The sequence below is a fragment of the Diceros bicornis genome, chromosome 11 (assembly GCF_020826845.1).
Source record: "Diceros bicornis minor isolate mBicDic1 chromosome 11, mDicBic1.mat.cur, whole genome shotgun sequence".
Taxonomy (NCBI): domain Eukaryota; kingdom Metazoa; phylum Chordata; class Mammalia; order Perissodactyla; family Rhinocerotidae; genus Diceros; species Diceros bicornis.
Window position 1 is genome coordinate 65,229,890 of NC_080750.1, and position 24,814 is coordinate 65,254,703.

Genomic DNA, 24,814 nt, shown 5'->3' on the forward strand with positions numbered 1-24,814 from the left:
CACTTACACAGTGGCTGGTACATCACGCATTAATAGTAATAGTGATAATGGTCATCCTCATTATCAGGAACCAGCGACTGGACTACACTGTATTTAATCTTTGCATCTGCCAGAATGTAAGCTCCATGATAACAGGGACGTCTGTTTTGTTCACTGATGTAACCCAGGCACCTAGAACACTGTCTGGCCCATAGTAACCACTCAGTAAATGTTTGTTGAATGAATAAAGGTGAATCTCAGTATTTGGCACATATTAGGTACTTAACGGTTACTATTTATTGAGAGAGTTTACTATGTCCTGGGCGTTATACATTTTGTGTCTTACTTAACCTTTACAACAACAATGTATTTTACTACTCATTTTATAAATGAGGAAACTGAGGCCCAGAGAAATTAACTTCCCTAAGCTCACAGAGTTAAATGGGAGAGCCAGGATTTGAATCTAGGTTGTCAGTTTTCAGATATTTGTTGAATTAATTGATAAGTAATGGCTCAGAATTAATTTGACAATTTAGTGAATGTTCACAGTAGTTAGGGTGAGAGTGACATCTTACCCTGGGTGGCCTGGTGAATTATTACTAATTATACAACAAATGAATTACTGTTAATTTAGTACTTATTATGTGTACCTATGGTTTTGTGGCAGGGATTGGCCATGTTCCAGTCCTGAAGAGGAGCCCACGGATACTTTTAATATCCCTGCGGGGGTAGAATGCGGAGGGAGTTCTCCACATTTTACAGAGAGTTGCTGGACAAAAGCTGAAAAGTGAATGTCCCAAGGTCATAGAGAGAATTAGTAAATAAACTAGAAATAAAACCCCAGTCACCTGTGCTCTTCTTACAAGACTCCGACTTTACATAGCTATGGATTTGGAATCCACTGTATCTAAGAAAAAAGTGGTATCAAGGCAAGAAAGCAAAAGAAATGTTTTCCTTTTCATAAGACCTTAACTACTAACATAGTCATCTATCTACAATCAATTACTTCTGAAGAAAAAACATATAAAAAATGACATTAATAGAAACTACTTTGTCTGGAGTAGTTTTTAATTTAAAAATAACTTCATAGTAGCTTATTATAGAAAAGTTTAAAACACAGATGAGAAAAAAATTAATTTCATTACCACCATATAATCTTTGTGTATATCCTCCTAGTCATTTTTATATACTTTTCTTTTAGAAAAATGGTATGAAACTGTACACATTTTATAGCTTATGTTTTCCAATTAATAAATTGTAGCTATCCTTATATGTCACTAAATGCATTATTTTTAACTGAGGAATTCCACTGTATTTATATATTAAGTCCCCATGGTTGAAAATTCAAGTTGTTTCTAATTCTTCCCATTATAAACAAGGCTGAGATGAACATGTTAGCACTAAATCTTTTTGCATGTGTTTAATTGTTTCCATAGGATAGATTTCCAGAAGTAGACTTGCTGGGACAAAGGGTTACATTTGGAATTTTTTAATTTAAGCACAAACGTCTGTTTTAAATATATTTTTAACTTGTCTTTCACTTCATGTTTAGTTTCTTTTTTAGTATCCAAAACTATGACAAATACATGGCAAGCCCCTGATAGAGAATGGTTGATTGAGCATCTCCTAATATATTCCCTTTCTCTCTCTCCTTTGGAAAGAGAGAGAAACAATGCCCATGAGTGAAGAAGTACGAAGGAGTAAAGATGAATACAAAACAATAATGTTAACCCAGGGTGAGAAAGATGATTTGGCCCCACTAACAGCTAAGGAAATAAAATTCTGTCAGCAGAGGCATATGCAGAACATTGCATTAGGCACTATGGTAAGATTTAGAAGAAATGCAATACGTACATCCAGCCCTAGCCCTTGAGAAGCTTAAAATTCAGTTCAAGAGCAAAATTATAACTACATGAAAAGATTCAGAAGCATATAACAACTCCACATACAAAAGGTAGAAGGGTAGGTAATTCAATGAACTGAAATAATCAGTTAAAGCAAGGAATCATAATGAAAAGATACGTTGAACATTTTCTTTTAAATTAATGCTTGAAGAACACTTATGTACAATCTCTGAATGAGCAGTGAAGGAATTTTCTTTCAGAATAGGTGCATTAATTGGGGTTTCATAATGCTTTAGTCAACTGGTTCCACTTTTGGTTTCCTTAAAATTTCTCTAAATTGTTTATAAATTAAATGTTTTAATTTAAAAATTAAAATTAAAAAAATTTGTTAACTAAAAATTTTCCCCAATATTTGTTTTCTCATCCATACCCAAGTCTATTATAATTATTTTTAGAAAGTTACTCTTACCTAGACTTTTCCAAATCTTAACTTGGTTTTTACAGAAGCAATTCTCTTTTCAAGGTCCTATTTCAGGGCCGGCCCCGTGGCTTAGCGGTTAGGTGCACACGCTCTGCTGCTGGCGGCCCGGGTTCGGATCCCGGGCGCGCACCGACGCACCGCTTCTCCGGCCATGCTGGGGCCGCGTCCCACATACAGCAGCTGGAAGGATGGGCAGCTATGACGTGCAACTGTCTGCTGGGGCTTTGGAGGGAAATAAAATAAATAAATAAAATCTTAAAAAAAAAAAAAGGTCGAGAGTGACGTCAGCATCATGGCGGAGTGAGCTTTCCCGTGAATTCTTCCCCCACAAAATACAACAAACTAACAGCCACAGACCAACAACGGAATCCCAGACAGTCAAAAGCTGGAGCGGAGGGATCCACACTGCCGCACATCTGAGAGCGAAACGTGCTGGGCCCCCGGAGGAAGTGGGGAGAGGTAAGGAGAACTCCGCTCCCTCCCCATCAGATCAGCGATCCGTCCCCGCGGCTCCCAGAGAGGGGGGAGGGGCGGCCCTCGGCGGGAAACTGTAGCTCTTCGGGCTCTCTCAGCCAGTGGGAAACTCCCGCACAGAGGGCTCAGAGGAGCCACAGGGCTACCATCAACATCTGAGCAACCCAGAGAGTGGATAAAGAGGGGCAAACGAGAAGCCTCCCACGTCAGGGACCCAGAGGGCAAAAGAGAGAGCTCCCCCCTCCCCGCAACCCGGAGTCTGCAGCTCGACCAGATCTAGCGGTCCGAGGCAGACCTGAATAAACTGGACTGGACCCGTGGATCGCAGTGGGGAAAAGAAACAAAACAAAACAAAACAAAACTGCGGATCGCAGCAGAAAAACTGGGGCAGAGCGCAGGGGGCTTAGACTACACAGCCCTTTACCACCACACAGTGGCGGCAGGTGGAAATTGCAACCAGAGACTTCCAGGATGAGGAAAATCAAAACCAACACAGGAACCACAATGCAAAAATATATGAAACCACCAGACCAGAAACAAAATGACAAGCACCCAGAAATCAACCCCGAAGACACAGAAATCCATAAACTAAATGACAGAGATTTCAAAATAGCTATCATAAAAACACTCAACGAAATACGAGACAACACAGACAAACAATTAAATGAGATTAGGAGTTTCTTCACAAAAGAGATTGAAATCATAAAGAAAAACCTATCAGGGCTGATGGAGATGAAGAACACAATGGAGGAGATAAAGGAGAATCTGGAATCTTTAAAGAACAGAGCTGACAATATGGAGGAAAGAATTAGTACTTTAGAGGATAGGAATACAGATATACTCCAGATGGAAGAAGAGAGAGAACTAAGACTAAAAAGATATGAAGAAAGACTCCGAGAAATATCGGACTCTATTAGAAAATGGAACATAAGAATTATAGGTATTCCTGAGGGAGAGGAGAGGGAAAGAGGAACAGAGAGCCTATTCAAGGAAATAATAGCTGAAAATTTCCCAAATCTGGGGAAGGAGCAGGAAATACCAGTAAGCGAAGCCAACAGGACTCCTATATATATTAACAGACAAAGGCCTTCACCACGACACCTAGTGGTAAGGCTAGCCAGGGTCAACGACAAAGAAACAATATTAAGGGCAGCTAGACAAAAACAAAAAATAACGTACAAAGGAACTCCCATCAGGCTCTCAGCGGATTTCTCAACAGAAACTTTTCAGGCTAGAAGAGACTGGAATGATGTATTCAAAATACTAAAAGACAAAAACTTTCAGCCAAGAATACTCTATCCAGCAAAAATATCCTTCAAATATGATGGAGAAATAGTAACTCTCCCAGATAAACAAAAGCTAAGGGAGTTCATGGCCACGAGACCGCCACTACAAGAAATACTCAAGAAGGCCCTCAGGCCTGAAAACAAGAAGAGAAAGGGAACACAAAGCTTGGAGTAAGGAGAAAAGTAGGTAGACAAAATCAGAGAAATAGTAGATCTTTACCGGAATAGGTTAGCAACCACTTAAATACTAAACTCAAAGATCAAAGGAAGAAATTCACCAAAAATAAATTTAACCTCATCACTGTAAACACACAGCCACAACACAAGATAGAATAAGGTATAACAAGAGCAACTTAGAAGGGGAAGAGGAAAGTGACTGAATTGACTTAGTATAAGGAAATAGGAGGCTATCAGATAACGGACTATCTCATACAGAAGATTTTTCGCCCAAACCTCAAGGTAACCACTAAACAAATAATCAAATTAAAACCACATATGATAAACAAAGAGAAAACTAGAAGAATCATAAGACAGAACAACCAAACTGAATTGGCAGTCCAAAACAAATGGGACAAGAAACAAAGGAAATGCAAAAGAACCAGAAAATAAGTGACAAAACAGCAACATTCAACCCTCATATTTCAATAATTACCCTAAATGTAAATGGATTGAAATCTCCAATCAAAAGATACAGAGTGGCAGGATGGATTAAAAAGCAAGACCCAACAATATGCTGCCTTCAGGAAACACATCTTAGCACTAAAGACAAGCACAGGCTCAGAGTGAAAGGATGGAAGACAATACTCCAAGCTAATGGCAAACAAAAGAAAGCAGGTGTTGCCATACTCATATCAGACAAAGTAGACTTCAAGATAAAACAGGTTAAGAAAGACAAAGAAGGGAAATATATAATGATAAAAGGGACACTCCATCAAGAAGACATATCACTTATAAATATATATGCACCCAACATAGGAGCACCAATGTACATAAAACAACTATTAACAAACCTAAAAGGAGAAATCAACAACAACACAATAATAGTAGGGGATCTTAACACCCCACTTACAGCAATGGATAGATCATCCAGACAAAAAGTTAATAAAGAAATATTAGACTTAAATGAAAAACTGGACGAGATGGACCTAGTAGACATATACAGAGCACTCCACCCAAAAACAGCTGACTACACATTCTTCTCAAGCGCGCATGGAACATTCTCTAGGATAGACCATATGTTGGGAAACAAAGCAAGCCTCAATAAATTTAAGAAGATTGAAATCATAACAAGCATCTTTTCAGACCATAAGGCTATGAAACTGGAAATGAACCAGGAAAAAAAAACTGGGAAAGTGACAAAAATGTGGAGATTAAACAACATGCTACTGAACAACCAATGGATCATTGATGAAATTAAAGGAGAAATCAAAAACTATCTGGAAACAAACGAAAATGATAACATGCCATATCAAACCATATGGGACGCAGCAAAAGCGGTCATGAGAGGGAAACTCATAGCAATACAAGCCCACCTTAACAAACAAGAAAAAGCCCTAATAGGCAACCTTAAATTACACCTAACAGAACTAGAAAAAGAAGAACAAACAAAGCCCAAAGCCAGCAGAAGGAGAGAAATAATAAAAATCAGAGCAGAAATAAATGATATTGAGACCAAAAAAACAGTAGAAAGGATTAATGAAACAAAGAGTTGGTTCTTCGAGAAGATAAACAAAATAGACAAACCCTTAGCCAGGCTAACTAAGAAAAAAAGAGAAAAGGCTCAAGTAAATAAAATTAGAAATGAAAGAGGAGAAATTACAACGGATACCATGGAAATACAGAGGATTATAAGAGAATACTATGAGAAATTATATGCCAACAAATTGGACAATCTAGAAGAAATGGATAAATTCTTAGACTTATACAACCTCCCAAAATTGAACCAAGAAGAAATGGAGAATCTGAATAGACCAATCACAAGTAAAGAGATTGAAATAGTAATCAAAAACCTCCCAAAAAATAAAAGTCCAGGACCAGATGGCTTCTCCAGTGAATTTTACCAAACATTCAAAGAAGATTTAATACCCATCCTCCTCAAACTATTCCAAAAAATAGAGGAAGATGGAACACTTCCTGAATCATTCTATGAGGCCAACATCACCCTGATACCGAAACCAGACAAAGACAATACAAAGAAAGAAAATTACAGGCCAATATCGCTGATGAACATTGATGCAAAAATCCTCAACAAAATATTGGCAAACCGAATACAACAATATATTAAAAAGATCATACACCATGATCAAGTGGGATTTATACCAGAGACGCAGGGATGGTTCAACATCCGCAAATCAATCAACGTGATACATCACATCAACAAAACAAAGAATAAAAACCACATGATCATCTCAATAGACGCAGAGAAGGCATTTGACAAGATACAACATCCATTTATGATAAAAACTCTCAATAAAATGGGAATAGAAGGAAAGTACCTCAACATAATAAAGGCCATATATGACAAACCCACAGCTAACATCATACTCAACGGGGAAAGACTGAAAGCCATTCCTCTGAGAACAGGAACGAGGCAGGGCTGCCCACTCTCACCACTCCTGTTCAACATAGTACTGGAGGTTTTGGCCAGAGCAATTAGGCAAGAAAAAGGAATAAAAGGAATCCAAATAGGTAACGAAGAAGTGAAACTCTCACTATTTGCAGATGACATGATTGTATATATAGAAAACCCTAAAGAATCTGTTGGAAAACTGTTAGAAACAATCAACAACTACAGCAAAGTTGCAGGGTACAAAATCAATCTACAAAAATCAGTTGCATTTCTATATGCTAATAATGAACTAACAGAAAGAGAGCTCAAAAAGATAATACCATTTACAATTGCATCAAAAAGAATAAAATACCTAGGAATAAATCTTACCAAGGAGGTGAAGGACCTATACAATGAGAACTACAAGACATTATTGAGGGAAATCTACGATGACATAAAGAAATGGAAAGATATCCCATGCACGTGGATTGGAAGAATAAACATAGTTAAAATGTCTATATTACCTAAAGCAATCTACAGATTCAGTGCAATCCCAATCAGAATCCCAATGACATTCTTCACAGAAATAGAAAAAAGAATACTAAAATTTATATGGGGCAACAAAAGACCCCGAATAGCTAAAGAAATCCTAAAGAAAAAGAACAAAGCAGGAAGCATCACAATATCTGACTTCAAAACATACTACAAAGCAATAGTAATCAAAACAGCATGGTACTGGTACAAAAACAGACACACAGATCAATGGAACAGAATTGAAAGCCCAGAAATAAAACCACACATATACGGACAGCTAATTTTCGACAAAGGTGCTAAGGACATGCAATGGAGAAAGGAAAGTCTCTTCAATAAATGGTGTTGGGAAAACTGGACAGCCACATGCAAAAGAATGAAAGTGGACCATGTGCTATCGCCATTCACAAAAATTAACTCAAAATGGATCAAAGACCTGAAGGTGAGACCTGAAACTATAAAACTCATAGAAGAAAATATAGGCAACACACTATTTGACATTGGGTTTAAAGGAATCTTTTTGGATGACATGCCTACCCAGACTAGGGAAACTAAAGAAAAAATAAACAAGTGGGACTTTATCAGACTAAAGAGCTTTTATAAGACAAATGAAATCAGAATCAAGATGAACAAACAACCAACCAGCTGGGAGAGAATATTTGCAAAACATACATCTGACAAGGGGTTGATCTCCATAATATATAAAGAACTCACACAATTGAACAACAAAAAAACAAACAACCCGATCAAAAAATGGGCAGAGGAAATGAACAGACACTTCTCCAAGGAAGATATACAGATGGCCAATAGGCACATGAAAAGATGCTCAACATCACTAATCATCAGGGAAATGCAAATCAAAACAACACTAAGATACCACCTCACGCCCGTTAGAATGGCTATAATCACCAAGACAAAAAACAACAAATGTTGGAGAGGATGTGGAGAAACAGGAACCCTCATACACAGCTGGTGGGAATGCAAATTGGTGCAGCCTCTATGGAAAACGGTATGGAGATTCCTCAAAGAATTAAAAATAGAGATGCCCTATGATCCAGCCATCCCACTACTGGGAATCTATCCAACGCACCTGAAATCAACAATCCAAAGAGGCTTATGCACCCCTATGTTCATTGCAGCATTATTCACCATAGCCAAGAAGTGGAAGCAACCTAAGTGTCCCTCGACTGACGATTGGATTAAGAAAATGTGGTATATATATACAATGGAATACTACTCAGCCATAAAAAAAGACAAAATCGTCCCATTTGCAACAACATGGATGGGCCTGGAGCGTATTATGTTAAGTGAAATAAGCCAGAAAGAGAAAGACAAACACTGTATGATCTCACTCATATGTGGAATATAAACCAACACATGGACAGAGAAAACTGGACTGTGGTTACCTGGGAAGTGGGGGTGGGGGGTGGGCACAAGGGGTGAAGGGAGTCATATATGGGGTGATGGACAAACAAAAATGTACAACCCAAAATTTCACAATGTTAGAAACCATTAAAATATCAATAAAAATCAAAAAAAAAAAAAAAAAGGCAAGCTCTACATATTAATATAACTTTTTAAATTAAAATTTAAAGTTGAAAAAAAAAAAAAAAAGGTCCTATTTCATAATGGACGTCAGTCAGTAAGCCTCAGAGAGGGAATGGAGAAGAGCAGTTCATACAAAGGATGAAACAGAAGTCTGTTACTTCTTTTACACAGCATGAGTGTTCCTCAGATGAAATCCAGATGGCATCAACTCAATAATTACCCTTCTGAGATAAAATAGTGCAACTACTGAATCAAATGTGTAACTTCTGGTTCTTTGTGGCAGTGTGTTGGAGAGCCCGTGGCAGGCAACATCAACCCTATCTGGGAGGGCAGAACTCTAGAGGATACTTAGGCATCTACAGACAAGGGAGTGATTTTCATCCTGAAAAACTGTTAGAATCTATTGAGATGTTCAGGATCGGTAAGTACATTTTAAAAAGTAAGACATGTGAGGCTATAGGCCATAAGGTTCCTTTGAATTAATATAAAAATCATACTACACTAGTCCATTAAAATGCTGATATGATGGTGAAGGGGAAGCCACTCTGGACTGAAAGTCATGAGCTCTGAGTTCTAGTCCAATTACACAACCGTAAATAGCTCTGTGGTTTGTGCAAGTCACAGAGTCCCTCTGAGCTCCCTCTCCCTAATCTGTCAAATGAAGTGAATTAGCGCTAGATGATTGCTAAGATCCTCTTCAATTCTAAAACTCTAAACTATTCTTTAAGAAGGACTGATAAACATATAAAAATGAAAAGCAGTAGACATTATATTTCAGATTTTCCAGTAGCTTACTGAATCAATTTAGATTCTGAAATCTAGAAGAGAACTGGAAAATCTCCTAGTAGAATCACATCTCATTTTATTTTACAATTCAACAAATACTTACTGAGTGTCTACTCTGTGATGCTGGGGATATTTCACAAAACAAGGAAAATATCTGCCTTATAGTCTTCTGAGGGATAGAGACAATTTAACAAGCAATTACAATAAAGTGTGATAATTGCAAAGATAAAAAAATGTAGAATGTTCTAACAGAAAGAGTATGTACATAATGCAGTTTGGAAGGCTTTTTTCAATACAGTTATATCTAACGTGAGACCGGAAAGGATAAGTGGAAGTTCATTAGAAGGGGGCTCAGGAGGGAACTGGTCCAGGTGGAGGGAGCACTATGTGAAAAGGTGCAGAGCTGGGAGAGAGTTGGCTAACCTGGCACCTGTGGCTGAACTGCCTAGAACAAGGGATGAAATGAAAAGCGAAAAGAGAAGTAAGCAGGAGCTGCATCATGCAAGGCCTTACAGAACATAACAAGGAGCTTTGCCTTTAGCTTCCTACCAATGCAGGGTCATCAAAGATTTGTGTGCACAAGTGATAGGATCAGATCAACATTTTCTGAAGATTACCCTGGCTGTGATGTGAAAAACAGACTGGATGGCAGCAAGACCTGAGACAGAAAATCACTGGGAGGCTGTTGCAGGAATTGAGACCAAAGATGGTGACCTGAACTAAAACACTGGCAGCAGGGATGGGGAGATAGAAGTTGGGACAGGACTTGGTGATTAAGCAGATGTGGGGGAAGAGGAGTCAAAAATGATTCCTAGACTTCCAGCTTAAGAAACTGGGTAGAAATTTTTCCATTGTGTTTGCTAAGAGGATTGGATATAAGCCTGGAGTTGCTGGCAGGCATTTTGCCATCATTTGGAAAGAGGCTGCCTGAGAATGGAGCCAACGCAGAAGAAAATAAAGCTAAGAGAGAAAGAGAGTGAGGCTGTTTGTGATGTCCTTATTTTACATCTCTGAACCAGCTATCCCAGATCCACCACTGGACTTTTCCGGCACATGAATCAATGCACATCCTTTGTTGTAGTTTTGGTGGTATTTTGGTTGGTTAGTTGTTTAGTTCAGTTTGAGTTGGGGTTCTGTCACGTGGAACCAAAAGAATCCTGGGAAGAGTGGGGACAGCAGGAGTAGAGAGCCCCAGGTAGAATTACTATTGAAGAAGTGACACAAGAAGATGAGCCCAAGAAGAAAGCGAGAGGAAAAGGAGGAACCTGGGCAAGTACAGGGCCAAGAGAAGAGAATTTTTCAAGGAGAAGCATGCGGTCAGTAAAGTCAAAGGCCATTGAGAGATAAGTAAGACAAGGACTAAGACACACGCACTGGATTTAGCAAAAAGGCAGTAGCTGGTGGTGTGAGGTTCAGTGGAGTGATGAGAGTACAAGCCAGACTGAAGGGAGCTGAGTTGAGGTGAGAAGAGAAACAATTCTAAATCAAGAAGCTGAGTTGTGAAGGGGAGGGTTACCAGAGGGAGATGTTTTCAGATGGATGAGACGAGAGACTGTGTAAAGGCTGCAAGAAGAGGGAATAATCAATTGAGAGAGGTCCCTGAGAGGGAGGAGGGAGAAGGTCCAGGGCACAGGCCAAGGCACAGATTTAAAGCTTGGCCCTAATTCAAGGGAAGGATCTCTCTTCAGTTGGAACTGGACAGAAAGAGAGAAGGACACATGCAGAATCAACTAGACATGTTAGCATGGCAGCAGGAACTCAATGGCATTACTGTCTGACAGCCTCTATCTTCCCCATAAAGTAGCGGGCAGGGTCCTTTGCTGAGAGTGAGGAGCACCCGGGGGGTGGGAGATTTAAGGAGAATGGAGGCTGTTTGAAAACTTCCTGTGGAGAATAGGAGAAAGAGACTGGGAAAATCCAGAAGAATTGACTGGAAGCTGTGAAGGCCCACTTGATGACAGAGACCACTCCATAGTTTTACCAAAATCTGCTAAGTCAAAGAAAGGATGGAATCTGAAAGTAAATGTTTGATTATAGTGAGACAACTGACTTAAAAGGTCTCTTTTATAAATAAAAAGATGTTAGTACTGGGATATTTTTCATTACTGATCTAAAAGGGGAACTTTTAAGTTTGCTGATATGACACTCAGCTTTTCTGCATAGTAAACTGCCATAAACTCTTTATCTGATGGAGATAAACCACACAAAGATCTCACAAAATGGTGTGACAGAGCCCAAAGTGGCCAATAAGATTCAGCAGGCTAGAATATGATAATGAATCTGGGTTAAAAAAAACCTCAAACTGTGGCTGTAAAATAAAAATTTTGAGATCTCAGTGACCACCCAATTAAGAAATCAAAGTTACCAGCAACAATTCTCTTAACAGCAGATATAACCCTTGGGTTGAGCAAATACCAAACACCACAAGGCAACTAGATGAGGTCCTTCCCAGGGCCAAGACTCCTAAGTTTCCACTGGGTGTGATAAGAGCTTATATGAGACACCTGTATCTGAAGGACCTCATCTACCGGCCACGTTAGCCGTCTCTGTTTTCAAGTTCTAACCTTATATTTAGTTTCATCATCAACAAAGTTTTGGGACCATCTTTTCTCAGCCCTTCCTGAATCATCTTCTCTGAATTACAATGCAGTCTTGTGATATCTATCTTCAGAGAGGTATGATACGAATATTCTGTTTCAGTAGGGCTTTTTGTCTTTTATAGCCGAGGGTCTCTCCTACGGACTTATTCAATATTCTTCACAAAGGAAAAACAAACAAAAACAAAAAGGCAGGAACTTTGCCACCAGAGGTCTTCCTTGTTTCGGTTTTCATTTATCTGCCTCATTTCTTACCTGTCACTTCCAGGTTCTTGAGCTGGAAACTTCAGTACTCCTGGCCCTTCAGAGTACTCTGATTCTCCTTCTCAGCCTCCACACGTTTAGGTTACCATGTCCCAGGAGCAAGCTGACGCGCTAAGATTACAACATTATCCCTAACCTTGAAGGAGTCACAGACTTAGTGAACAATGCCAAAACAGAGTGACAGGTGCTGTGACAAGAGGCAGAAGGGGCAAAAAGGAAGACATGATCATTTCTTCCAGGACGGGCAGAGTCAGGAAGGCCTCACCACAGAGGTGGCATTTCAGCAGTCTTGAAGCATGAGGATTTCTCCAGGCAGTGAAGGTGCGGAAGGGTGAGAAGCAGAGGGAAAAGCAGAGGATAAAAGAGCATGAGATGGGGAACAGGCTTACTTCCCTGGGCTGTAAGTTGCATAGCCTGAGTGGAGCACAGGGTGTAGGGAGAGGTCTGAAGATGAATCTAGACAAGTGAGAAGGGACCAGACCAGACACCATATGGCTTAAGAACGGTTAAGAAGTTTGAACTGTATTCTGGCCCAGGTGTGAATCAATCATTTTTTCCCTTGGCTTAGCTTAGATAAGATTAGAATTTTTGAAAGAGAATTTTTGCTCACACACAAAGGGAAAAGCAAACAAATACAAAATGAAAAGCAAACATACAAAAGCATAAAAATGAACAGCTCACAGATTCCAGATTTCTTAGTTTGCTTCGCTAGGTCTTAGCCCCAGACTGGCTTAGCTCATAGACAGATGATCCAGCCCAAGCTCTCTTTCTCTCCTCACCCGTCCATGTTGGCCCTGGAACAGCCTACCACACCGTTGGTCCACTGGCCCAAACATGAGGCCGACGGGATTTCTGATCATTCTAAAATCCCATTTCTTAATATTCACCCCTGGGCAGTGTTGCTTACACAAGAGGTTGGCTGAGTTTCTATTCTGTAGCTGTCCTGGCCCCTGGAGGTTTTATTCCAGATCAGGGGTCAGCAAACGCTCTATAAAGGGCCACGTAGTAAGTATTTTAGGCTTTGCAGGCCATACGTATTTCTATTACAACTACTTAACTCTACTGTTGTATCATGAAAGCAGCCATAGACAACATGTGAACAAAAGGACATAGGTGCGTTCCAATAAAACTTTATTTATGGTTTGAACTTTATATGATTTTCACGTCATAAAATATTATTCTTCTTTTGATTTTTTCAACTATTTAAATATGTAAAAACCATTCTTAGGCCCTGGCCTGGTTGTGTAGTGGTTAAGTTCACATGCTCGGCTTCAGTAGCCCAGGGTTCACGGGTTTGGATCCCAGGTGTGGACCTATGCACCACTCATCAAGCCATGCTGTGGCAGCATCCCACATACAAAATAGAGGAAGACGGGCACAGATGTTAGCTCAGGGCCAATCTTTCTCACCAAAAAAAATTAACAAAAAACATTCTTAGCTCACCAACTGTACAAAAACAGACAGTGGGCCAGATTAGGCCTGTGGACTATGCCAACCTGTTCTAGGCACTAAATCCCAGGCCAAAGAGGGCCTGTTTCATTTTTACCTAAGCAGTTTGTTACTATAACTGATACTAATAATACTAACATACACCATATGTGGAGCACCTACTAAGTGCCAGGTAGTAGGTACCACAGAGAATGGCTTCAAAGAATAAAATAATACACGTAAAGCACTTAATATAATGCTCCATCTGAGGTAAGCATCAATAATTGTTAGCTACTCTTATTATTTATTATTATTTACACATCTTATCCCTGATCAGTAAAATGACCCAGACAAAGTAGATATTAATATCCCATTGAGGATCAGAAAAACTAATTTGTGAAATCACATAGCTAGTAAGTAGCAGAACTAGGATCTTTTTTTTTTTTTTTGTGAGGAAGATCAGCCCTGAGCTAACATCCATGCTAATCCTCCTCTTTTTGCTGAGGAAGACCGGCTCTGAGCTAACATCCATTGCCAATCCTCCCCCTTCCCCCCCCCCAAAGCCCCAGTAGATAGTTGTACGTCATAGTTGCACATCCTTCTAGTTGCTGTATGTGGGATGCGGCCTCAGCATGGCCGGAGAAGTGGGGCATCGGTGCACGCCCGGGATGCGAACCCGGGCCGCCAGTAGCGGAGTGCGCACACTTAACTGCCAAGCCACGGGGCCGGCCCAAGGATCTGAACCAGATTTATCTAATTCAAATAGATAAACTAAACAGGAGGTTTAGTTTATCTGAAGTGTATTCATGGGTTAGTTAATTGCTGGCCTCCCCATCAGGAACAGGCATTATCATCCCCCAGCCTGCCCTCTTGTGTCAAGAGCAGCACAGGGCTTATTCTAGTCTTGCTTCAAACTTAAATGCCTGTTGGGCCACTTAGTTCTTGTTTCTTGCCAAAAGATCCTCTACTCCATGAGAACAGGAAAGATGACCAAGCTCAAGGGTCAATTAGGCCTTTTCCCGCTCAGCTGTCCAATTCTGCCCATTTCCCCAGGTTCTTCTGATGACTCATCTTTAGGTAACTTCCTGAAAGTGCTCTCCTGGAATTCTACTACTGCTGCACTCTAACAGAAAAATACTTCACACGTTCAGTAATAACTCCAGATAGTTTCCACCAAAGATAGGAAGAATGTCATTGCATGAAAACCATTCATCTGCAAGACGTTCTCAGAGTTGTCCATAAAATGTTATTGAAGATATTGTCCACAGCTTCAAAACTGTACTCAAGGTAGCCCACGTGATAAATCCTTCCTTGAATTACTTCCAGAAAAAAGAGTCTTCTCTGTAGTTGAATCTGTTTATTTCAGCTTGCCAGAATAAGAAAAGGATATAACCCAACCTGTTTCCTCTTCTATTGTGGCTTCCAAGAACCTTAAGCCAAATTTCATGCCAAAACGTCTCATCTCAGGATACCTAGTGGATCTATTTCTGCTTCACTGCTATGACCATTTCTATGTTTTATAATTTTAAAAATAGCTAGAATGTCCTGTGTGTCTCCTACATGCCGGGCACCATGCCTTTCCTGATGGGCCCCTCCTTCTTAAGTGGTTTCAAAGCTGGTGCTTGTTTTACCAAACCACCCGAGTACCTTATTTTTTATTTATTTATTTATTTTTGTGAGGAGATCAGCCCTGAGCTAACATCCGCCAATCCTCCTCTTTTTTTTTTTGCTGAGGAAGACGGCCCTGGGCTAACATTGGTGCCTATCTTCCTCCACTTTATATGGGACGCCGCCACAGCATGGCTTACCAAGCAGTGCGTCGGTGCGCGCCCGGGATCCGAACCAGCGAACCCCGGGCCGCCGCAGCGGAGCGCGCGCACTTAACCGCTTGCGCCACCGGGCCGGCCCCTATTTTTTAAGTTATGTTTTACCTTGTGTCCTACACCTCAGGTCTCCTGGAAGCAGGCAGATCCAAATACTGGATTTAAAGAAAGACTCTAATTACATTTATGCACATAGTTGTGAAAAGCCAACCTGGCTTTATCTTCAGAGGCCACAAGATGGGGGTGTCATTCCTCGAAAATCAGGGTTTTTCCAGATTGCACTGTCTTCCACTCTCTCTCTCTTTGTACCTCTGCTTGTCTCCGTGTATCACTCTTTTTGTCTATCTTTTGGAGTTTCTGTGGGTATCACTTAGATCCTGCATGCAGGCATTAAGACTTGTAGGCAGTCCCCACACTTGGTCTGTGCTGGGGCAAGTTACATGAGCAGGACTCCAATCCTTCTGCATCTGCGTTATTAAACACCTGTCCTCCTGAGAATCCTGTAGCTCTGGGTGGCTTCCTTGCTGGAACCACAATTCTCTTTGGCATTTGGCATCCTCCCACTGCACCCCATATCACTTCCCCTCGAACTCTACCTGTTCCTCTATTGAGCTCTCCAGGAGTCAATGAAGGTGTATGTAACTCAGCAGTTTGTGTCCAACGGTGACTGGCAGAACATCTAGAATAAAGCTGGCAGACAGTTGTTACCAGATAGAAAAATTGGAAACTGGAGAGGATATTTGGCACAACATAGGCCCTCACGTATTTGATAATGAATGAATGAACAAACTCTAACTTCTCCCCACTTTCCCACCTTTGTCTTGATACCTAGGCAAAGCCAGCAACCAAACACCAAATTCTAAGCATGTGAGTCTCTTCAGTAATTGTAATCCTACCAATTTGCTGTAGCAAGGCTGATAAAGATGGAAACTTGGTTTCTCTTTCTGCTTAAAAAGAAAGCCAGAGTACACCTCTGTCTGTCAGCCCAAAGAGGTTCCTTGTCAGTGCCAAGCACTATTGTTTGGCAGAGGCCAGATTTTTGCTTTGAATGCTCCCTTTGCCTGAACTTGCTCAGTGACTCTGGGCAAGCACTTGATAACTCTGGGCCTCACTCTTCTCATCTGCGAAAGGTAGAGGCTGAGCCAAACAGTATCTGTGGTACTTTCCAGCTCTACATTTCTGTGATCTGTCCCCTAGGAATCCAGCCAGCATTCTTTTCTTGGGCTGGGTTTTATGAGATGTCTGTTTTAATTTTTGATTTGCATTTCCTAGTCTTCCTTATCACTAAGGTATCATAAGCTCCTAGACTTTGGTCAGCTGATCATAATGTGATGCTCAATGGGAATTTTTGATGGTAAAATACACATAACATAAAATTTACCATTTTAACTATTTTTAAATGTATAATTCAGAGGCAATAAGGACATTTACATTGTTGTGCAACCATCACCACCATCCATCTCCAGAAGTCTTTTCATCTTCCCAAACTGAAACTCTGTACCCTATTAAACAACAACTCCCCATTTCTCCTTCCCTCCAGTCCCTGGCAACCCTCACCCTACTTTCTATCTCTATGAATTTGACTACTATAAGAGGAATCTAACCATATTTGTCCTTTCGTAACTGTCTTATTTCACTTAGCACAACGTCCTCAAGGTTCATCCATGCTGTAGCATGTGTCAGAATTTCCTTCCTTTTTAAGGCTGAATAATATTCCACTCAATGTGTATACCACATTTTGTATCCACTCAATGTGTATACCACATTTTGTTTATCTGTTCACCCATCAATGGACACCTGGGTTGCTTCCACCTTTTGGCTATTGTGAATAATGCTGCGATGAACGTGGGTGTACAGTTATCTGTTCGAGACCCTGCTTTCACTTCTTTTGGGTATACACTCAGAAGTGGAATGGCTGGATCACATGATAATTCATGCTTAATATTTTGAGGAACTACCACACTGTTTTTGTTCAACGGGACTCTTAAATGCAGACACAGAACCACTTAACAAGCTGAGCATTGTGGTCCTATTGCCATGCTGACTCCTGAGAAGTGTTCCTAGGGTGTAGATTTGCCTAGAAGGGTTGTCTTGCTTCATTCTGTAGAGGAAGAGGACCCACGTTCTGTTCAGAATGAGTTCTGCACTAGACACTGGACCTGGGGCTGATCCTGACCCTGCCTCAGTATCAACATCTGTAAAGTGGGCTAATGATACTTAATTTGAAGGATTTTTATAAGGGTCAGAGACGATGTACACAAAGCACAGGTAAGCACTTACAAAATGAACACAGGAATCTTACCCTACTGACTGCAAAGGCTGCTTATGACAGCCAAACAAAATAATGTATGAGAAAGCTGAAAGTGGTAAGGCCTTCTACAAATACTAAGCTCTCATCATTTCTTTCCTAATCACTGCTACAGCCTCCTAACAGTTCTTCCTGCCTCTTGGCCTCTTAAGTCCATCCTTCACTCAGGCTTCAGAGTGAGCTACCTAAAGCAAATATGATCCTGTCAATCTCCCACTAAAGTTTTCAGTGGCTCCTCTCCCCTCACATGGCCTTCTGTGATCTGACCCCTGCCTCTCTCTTTAGTCTTTTTTTTTGGGGGGGGGTTCTTTTGGTTTTTTTTTTTTTTGAGGAAGATTGGCCCTGAGCTAACGTCTGTTGCCAATCTTCCTCCTTTTTTCCTTTTTTCTCCCCAAAGCCCCAGTAGATAGTTGTATGTCATAGTGATACATCCTTCTAGTTGCTCTATGTGGGACGTCGCCTCAGCGTGGCTTGATGAGCAGTAAGTAGGTCCGTACCCAGGATCCAAACTGGTGAACCCTGGGCCGCCGGAGCAGAGCGCACAAACTTAACTGCTATGCCACCGGGCCAGCCCCCTCTTCTGTCTTATTTATCTTTCAGGGCCTCATATCTCATCACTTTACCTCTATGGTTTTGTTAACGTTTGTCCCTCTTCCTAGAGCTCTCTTTCCCCACTCCTGGCTAAAAGTTAGTCATCCTTTACTACTAACTTCAGGCATTGACTTTTCCAGAAGGCCTTTCTCGACCAACCTCACCAAACTGGAATAGGAGCCCACAGCAGGAGCAGATATCTATCACCATACCAAACATACATTGTATTCTAATTATCTGTGCGCTGATTTCCCCAACTAGATCTGCTTCGTAAAGTCAGGGATTCAATTATTCATCTTCGTATTTCCAATCTTAGCACAGTGCTACGATGTTTATTGAACAAATATATGAATATAAATACGGTGGGTTTTTTATTATTAGAAAGTTAGGATAGTTCACATATGATTAGCTCTCTCCAGTTAATCAGAATTATGGCTTCTATACTCTCATATTACATGACTATATTATTAGAATAATTAATATCATCATATAATGAAGAATTTTTTAAAAAATTGGCACCACAAAGATGGAAGCTAAAGGGGAAATATTTCGAGGTACTTTCTCTATCCATTTCTCCCTCCAAACTAAATAGTGTGTTTTTAAATTGAGCTTCTCAGGTCTTCATGGTTCTTCTGAGAGATGCTTTTGCTTCCTCAGTGCCTGAGAAATATCCTCGCCCCTACTTATATGGTCCTGATGACACAGCCCCCAATAAGAGGTCATACCCGCAGTTATTTTTGCTAGGTGTGGGCTAAAGCAATGAGTCCAGTCTTGTGCTTACTAGGTGCTTGATAAATATCTGCTCAAGAAATGAGTAAATTACAAGTTGTTTGTTTGTGCTAACTCCTGTAAACTCCAGTCTGTGGCTAGAAGTCAATTTTTTTATTTACCTCCTTCAGAAGCAAGAACTGTGCCGGCTATGCCGTTTTCTGAAGTCATAAGGCCATTGGAAGGTTGTAAAAGCAATGGGCCAACTGTTTACCTAAAGTGCATGTATTTATAGTTGATGTCGGAAACATCTGATCTGCTTATTTTTCGTGAGCCCATGAACTCATATTTCAGTTTCTTTATATGGGTGTCAGTGTCTTTCCATATGAATCTCTTGAGGCTACGGGCTCACTGACACTTCCAATTTACTGTGCAAAGTTATCTTTAACACATCCTTAAACTGCTCCTTTTAAGCTTCAAACTGTGCCTTCTAGTTCTTATGGATGTTGGTGACTATTAATGACTTACTAGATTTTGGTTTATCTTTTGGGTTTATTGCCACTACCCAAGGACCTCATGATGGGAATCACTGGGTAATAATGGAAATCACAAGTACACAATGCTTTTAAATGAATATTAATGTCAGATGTGGAAAATACAAATATTTTCCAAATAGAACATATTATACATCATGAGCAATTAATAATTGCATATTTTGATAGAGACCTGACACTTCTGGAGGAAAGTACCCAGAGACAGGGCTAAGGACTATTAACAATTTCTGCTTAACAAAGATTTAGAATCCTAACAACTCTTAGACTTACCTTTTTTCCTTGGGCATTGGTAACGTGAGAACATTTTGAAAGAATTTTCTTGTTTTTGATTATTATCTCAAATCAAGAGGTGTGTCTAGCAAAAAAGGAATTTGTGTTCATTGATAGCATTTTACATTTGGAAAGAACACTAAAGATAATTTAATCATCCAACCTTCTCCTCTTAGAGGCAGAAATGTTTTAGAACCAAGCTTGCGTGATTTCCCATCTTCTGCCTTTTGCTATCAGCTAATTTATTAATTAGGATCATGTTCCTGAAGAATATGTCTTTTAGGTAGTTTTCCTAATTATAATATTTATTACTAAGCAATAAATGAAAGTGCTTAGATTTCACAAGTAAAATAAATCAATATTTATTGGAATGCACATAATATAGGATGAAGGTTTTAAAGAAAAATACACCTTTAAAAATATAATTTATTTTACATTGGGGATAGGGATCAGAGGATTAAAGTGCTTTTCTGAGCCTTTAGAAGTGGGCAAAGGTGAAGTCACCTTAGAATTGCAGCCCAGGGCTGTCAGGTTGGGATTATTTCCGGCTGGCGTGATTACCAAGGGGAGAACTAGGGTCACAGGAAGTGAGCCCGAATGGATGGAGCCATGCAGTGTGACCCCGAAACAGGCTGGGGAGGACAGACACCAACAAGCTTAAGCTATCCCAGGTGCCCTATATTCCAGGGCTTTATATCTGCCAAACTTCACCTTTTGAAAAGCTCACTGTGGGATCCCCAAACTAGGGTCAGCTGTGCTGTGACGCGCTCTGGGCTGTGGCAGCAGGGACCGCTTGGAAGCAGTGTCCTGGAGAGTAGTCCTGGCGTGCGGTGTGTCTGAGTCTATTAGAACTTGAGGACACCCGCTGGCTTAGATCACAGGATAGCCACCTCCTGATAGGGTGGCGGAGGCAAGGCACGTGACAGAGCCACTCACTGAGTACCTGGAACTGCGGGGACGCGGGAGCCCCACCCACACTGTGAAACAGACCCCTATGGTCATCTAATTTTTCATGAGCTCACACATGGACACATCTGAAGAAACTCGGCCCACACCCATACAAGTTCTCACACATTCTAACCCCACCCCGGAGTTTGCGGCCATACACAAGACACATGGATGATCCAAAGGCTTGAAATTACCCTGCACAAACTCCCCAAATCAGTCTTCCAAAGCCCAGCAGAGTCTGGAGCGACGGGGAGAAAGAGACGCAGACAAGAGTTTTAAAACAGATCCCTCCGAGCAAACCCGGTTGTTCCATCTCTAAATTTTAGCAGCTTAAGACTTCTCCCGTTGGCACAACTAAGAAAAGACTTCACACCCCGCAAAGGGATGTCCCGAAGAGCCCCCTTACCTGGTACAGCGCCAGGTGGGGAGGTCTCAGAGGCTGGGGAGGTCGCGCGCCGGGCCCTGGCCGCTGCCCGCAGGAGGGGCACCGCGGCGGGGACAGCTGTGGCTTCAGCCCCGCCCCCGGCCGCCCCGCCCCCCGGCCGCCCCGCAAACCCTCGGGGCTCCGCCGCCGCAGCCGCAGCCTGTCACCTCCCGGCGTGCGGACAAGAGAGCCCGCTGCATTGTGGGAAGTCAGAGCCCAAACCTGAGCCTCGGCTGACCCCTGGTGGGCGCAGTTCCAGAGGGAGCCGCGAGCCCCGCGGGGGGGCACGTGAGGACCGGTCGCAGGGGCAGCTAAACTTGGGGCTTAGCTTGGGGCTACCCCAGCGAGCTAGTGTGTGTTGCCTGTCGTTCATATCTCGGAAAAATATAAAAATAAACGGATGCTTTGAAAGTGCCTGGGGCTACCTCCCTAGTAGTGACATAAGTAAAAAAACTAAAGCAACTTGAAGACTAGGAAAGGTTTTTAAACTAGGGGAAATAATGTTAAAATTATAAAACTAAATGACCTCAAGATGATGGAGAAACCTGCACACTTAGTTTTTATTTCTGGTGAAACCACAGATCTGATCTCTCAGTCTGTCTAGAGAATACTGGAATGGAGTAATCTGTAACAGGAACTAGGAAACTGTGTCATCCAGGAGTTTCTCTTCTGGGTATATACCTCAAGGAAGTAGTTCAAATGGAGTAAAAAAAGTAAATTATACAAAAATAATCATAGTGAAAAATTAGAAAATAAATGACTAATAATACGTGAAAGGCACAAAATAATATGTAGCTATTTAAATAAGAATATGAACATTATCAGTATGTAGAAATATTTCTGTCAAATAATGTTAAACGAAAAACACAGAACACAAGAAAGCACATGGCCAATGATCCCAACTATGTGAAAATACCTGTGTTGACAAACGCAAAAAGAAACTTTGGAGCAATGTAAATAGAGTTTAATCTGTCTTAAGGTTTTTAAAATTTTTATTAAATAACTTTTTAAATGTTTCTAAACTGTTGGGACTACAGTAGTTCTACTTTTGGATGGCACTGCAGTATTCAGTTTCCCCCCACTCTAAGTAATAAAAACAGTCATCTAAAAAAAAATTCTGAGGATTTGGTGAACCACAACAGTTTTGCTTGTCTGCAAACTCTGGTGTGGGCACAAAAGAAAATTTACTGGAGAGTGTGTTGGTTTGTTAAAGCCTGTAACAAAGTACCACAGATGGGTGGCTTAAACAACAGAAATGTAATTGTCTCACAGTTCAGGAGGCTGGAAGTCTGAGACCAGGGTGTCGGCAGGGTTGTTTCCTTCTGAGGACTGTGAGGGAAGAATCTGTTCAGGTGTCTCTCTTAGTGTCTAGATGGCCATCTTCAAGTTTATGTGGCTTTCTCCCTGCATGCGAGCCAGTGTCCAAATTTCCCCCTTTTATAAGGACAACAGTCATATTGGATTAGGGGCCCACGCTACTCCAGTATGACCTCATCTTAACTACTACATCTGCAACAACCCTATTTCCAAATGAGGTCACATTCTAAGGCACTGGGGGTTAGGACTTCAACCTCTGAATTTTGGGGGGACACAACTCAATCGATAACAGGGAGCAGGAGCTTGGGATTCAAGGTGTAATCTTATGACAATTGCACCCACCTCATGACAAAGACAATAGCAATAATGTACACAACCTCAAATGTATCAAAGCCCTAACAACTTAAACACAGTAAACCAAATGGATTACAACTTTCTTCTCTCTGTCCTTTAACACCCTTCAGGCCCTTCCAGTTGCAACCAGGACTGTCAGAGACAAGACAGCCTGGAGGCTTCATAGATAGATAGCGTACCTGACGTGTCTGGCTCCTGCAAGAAGGGCTTGGAGGACACCCGTCCAAATGCTTGGGAGAGGGGCGGCCTCTCTTGCATTTGAACCTCAGGAACATGGGCAGAGAAGATGTGGGTCGAGAATTATAGGAAGCAGGAGCCCTGTCATTGAAGGGCACACGCAAATACCCTCCTGCTGAAGAACTCAGCCTCAGTTCAAGAACAACTGGTTCTCCAGAAAGAAAAGCTCTGATTTGTGGTGTTTGCAGATTTCTGTGGTGTAAATACTCCCACTGTGGCTGATTTCAAGCTTCCAACATGAGGTCCCTGTACACAGATGTTGGAGCCCCAGTGCCCCCAGCTCAGGGCTGTATCAAGAGGCAGATATAGCCCCTACAGCCTGGGGCGGGGGCAGCGGCTACAAGGGTGGAATCCAGTCTTCCTGAACTGAGCCAGCCTCTCCCAGTTAACCCTACCACATGGGTGGGACGAGAAGCTTTAAATCTTCAGGAGCCCTGCCTCCTGCCTTGCGAGGTGATGGGGATGGGGATCCCTGAGAGAAATGAAGCCCTGCCTAACACTTCCGGATCAGTGTTGTTTTCCTTCTGAAAGAACCAGAAGCCGGGTCAGTGGTGTACTGATACAAAGGACAACTGGTTCTCCAGAAAGAAAAGCTCTGATTTGTGGTGTTTGCAGATTTCTGTGGTGTAAGTATTCCCACTATGGCTGATTTCAAACTACCAACATGAGGTCCCTGAACACAGAGGGGGAGCCCCAGTGTCCCCAGCCCAGGTCATCGCCTTAACAGAGGCTCAAAACCGGGAGGCTGCCGGCAGGGAGCCAGATCTGGGAGCCCCCAGTGAACAGCAGACAGAGGGGGCAGCCCTTGTGGATTCGGACAGAGCCTCCAACTGGGCAGCAGTGCTGGTGGGGAGCCATGGAATGCAAGTGGGGTGGCCCGGTGAGAAGCGGGGTCCATACACAGCCTCCAGGGCAGTGGGGTTGGGGAATGGGCAGGGAGACCCAAGACAGCAGGAGGAAATGCATTCTTCCAGAGCTGAGAGAGGCTCACCCAGTCTGGATGAGAGAAGTAGGACAGGCAGCATCAGGGGACAAGTGAGCGATCAGAATTTTCTCAGACTGAAGGGAAACACCCCTCTTTCATTTCCGTTATTAGGGCATTCTCCCTGAGAGGACCTCCCCAGGAAGAGGGACAGGGAGGTTAGAGCTTCCGGGGCTCACTCAGGTGATTCTTGGCACTGAGCTTCGTATCAGGCTGAGCCCAGTGGAGGACACACGTGGGCTCCTGTGAGAGCAGGTAAAGCTTGTGTGAAGGCTGGGGACAAAACCAAGAGAACCTGGTGAGTCTCTTGTCACTTCAACTGGATCTTAAAGGGCCCTGTATACGCTGCAGATTAGTGGTGTCCCTGGGCTATGGCTTCTTATTTCTTTCCTAACCCAGCAGTGTTCTAACTCGTCCCTCTGCTTTCAATATTGTTCTTGTGCAATATATCCCCCACACTTGCCGGAGGGATTTTCCTCATGGGCAAACCTGATCATACATACGTTCCTTCCTGCTTCAAAACTCTTCCCTG

General features: G+C 41.8%; 1 protein-coding gene across 2 annotated transcripts in view; it reads right to left on the minus strand.

Moving 5' to 3' along the window:
* EXTL3 (exostosin like glycosyltransferase 3) overlaps positions 1-21,398 on the minus strand; it is a 129,000-nt gene extending 107,602 nt beyond the window's left edge. The window contains exon 1 of one of the 2 annotated variants that reach the window (XM_058550430.1): positions 21,375-21,398. The gene's annotated coding sequence lies outside the window, so the exon portion shown is untranslated. Of the gene's footprint in view, positions 1-2,292; positions 2,317-21,374 lie in introns of those variants that run through there. The other variant, XM_058550429.1, reaches the window with a different exon arrangement.
* Between the last annotated feature and the right edge of the window lie 3,416 nt (positions 21,399-24,814).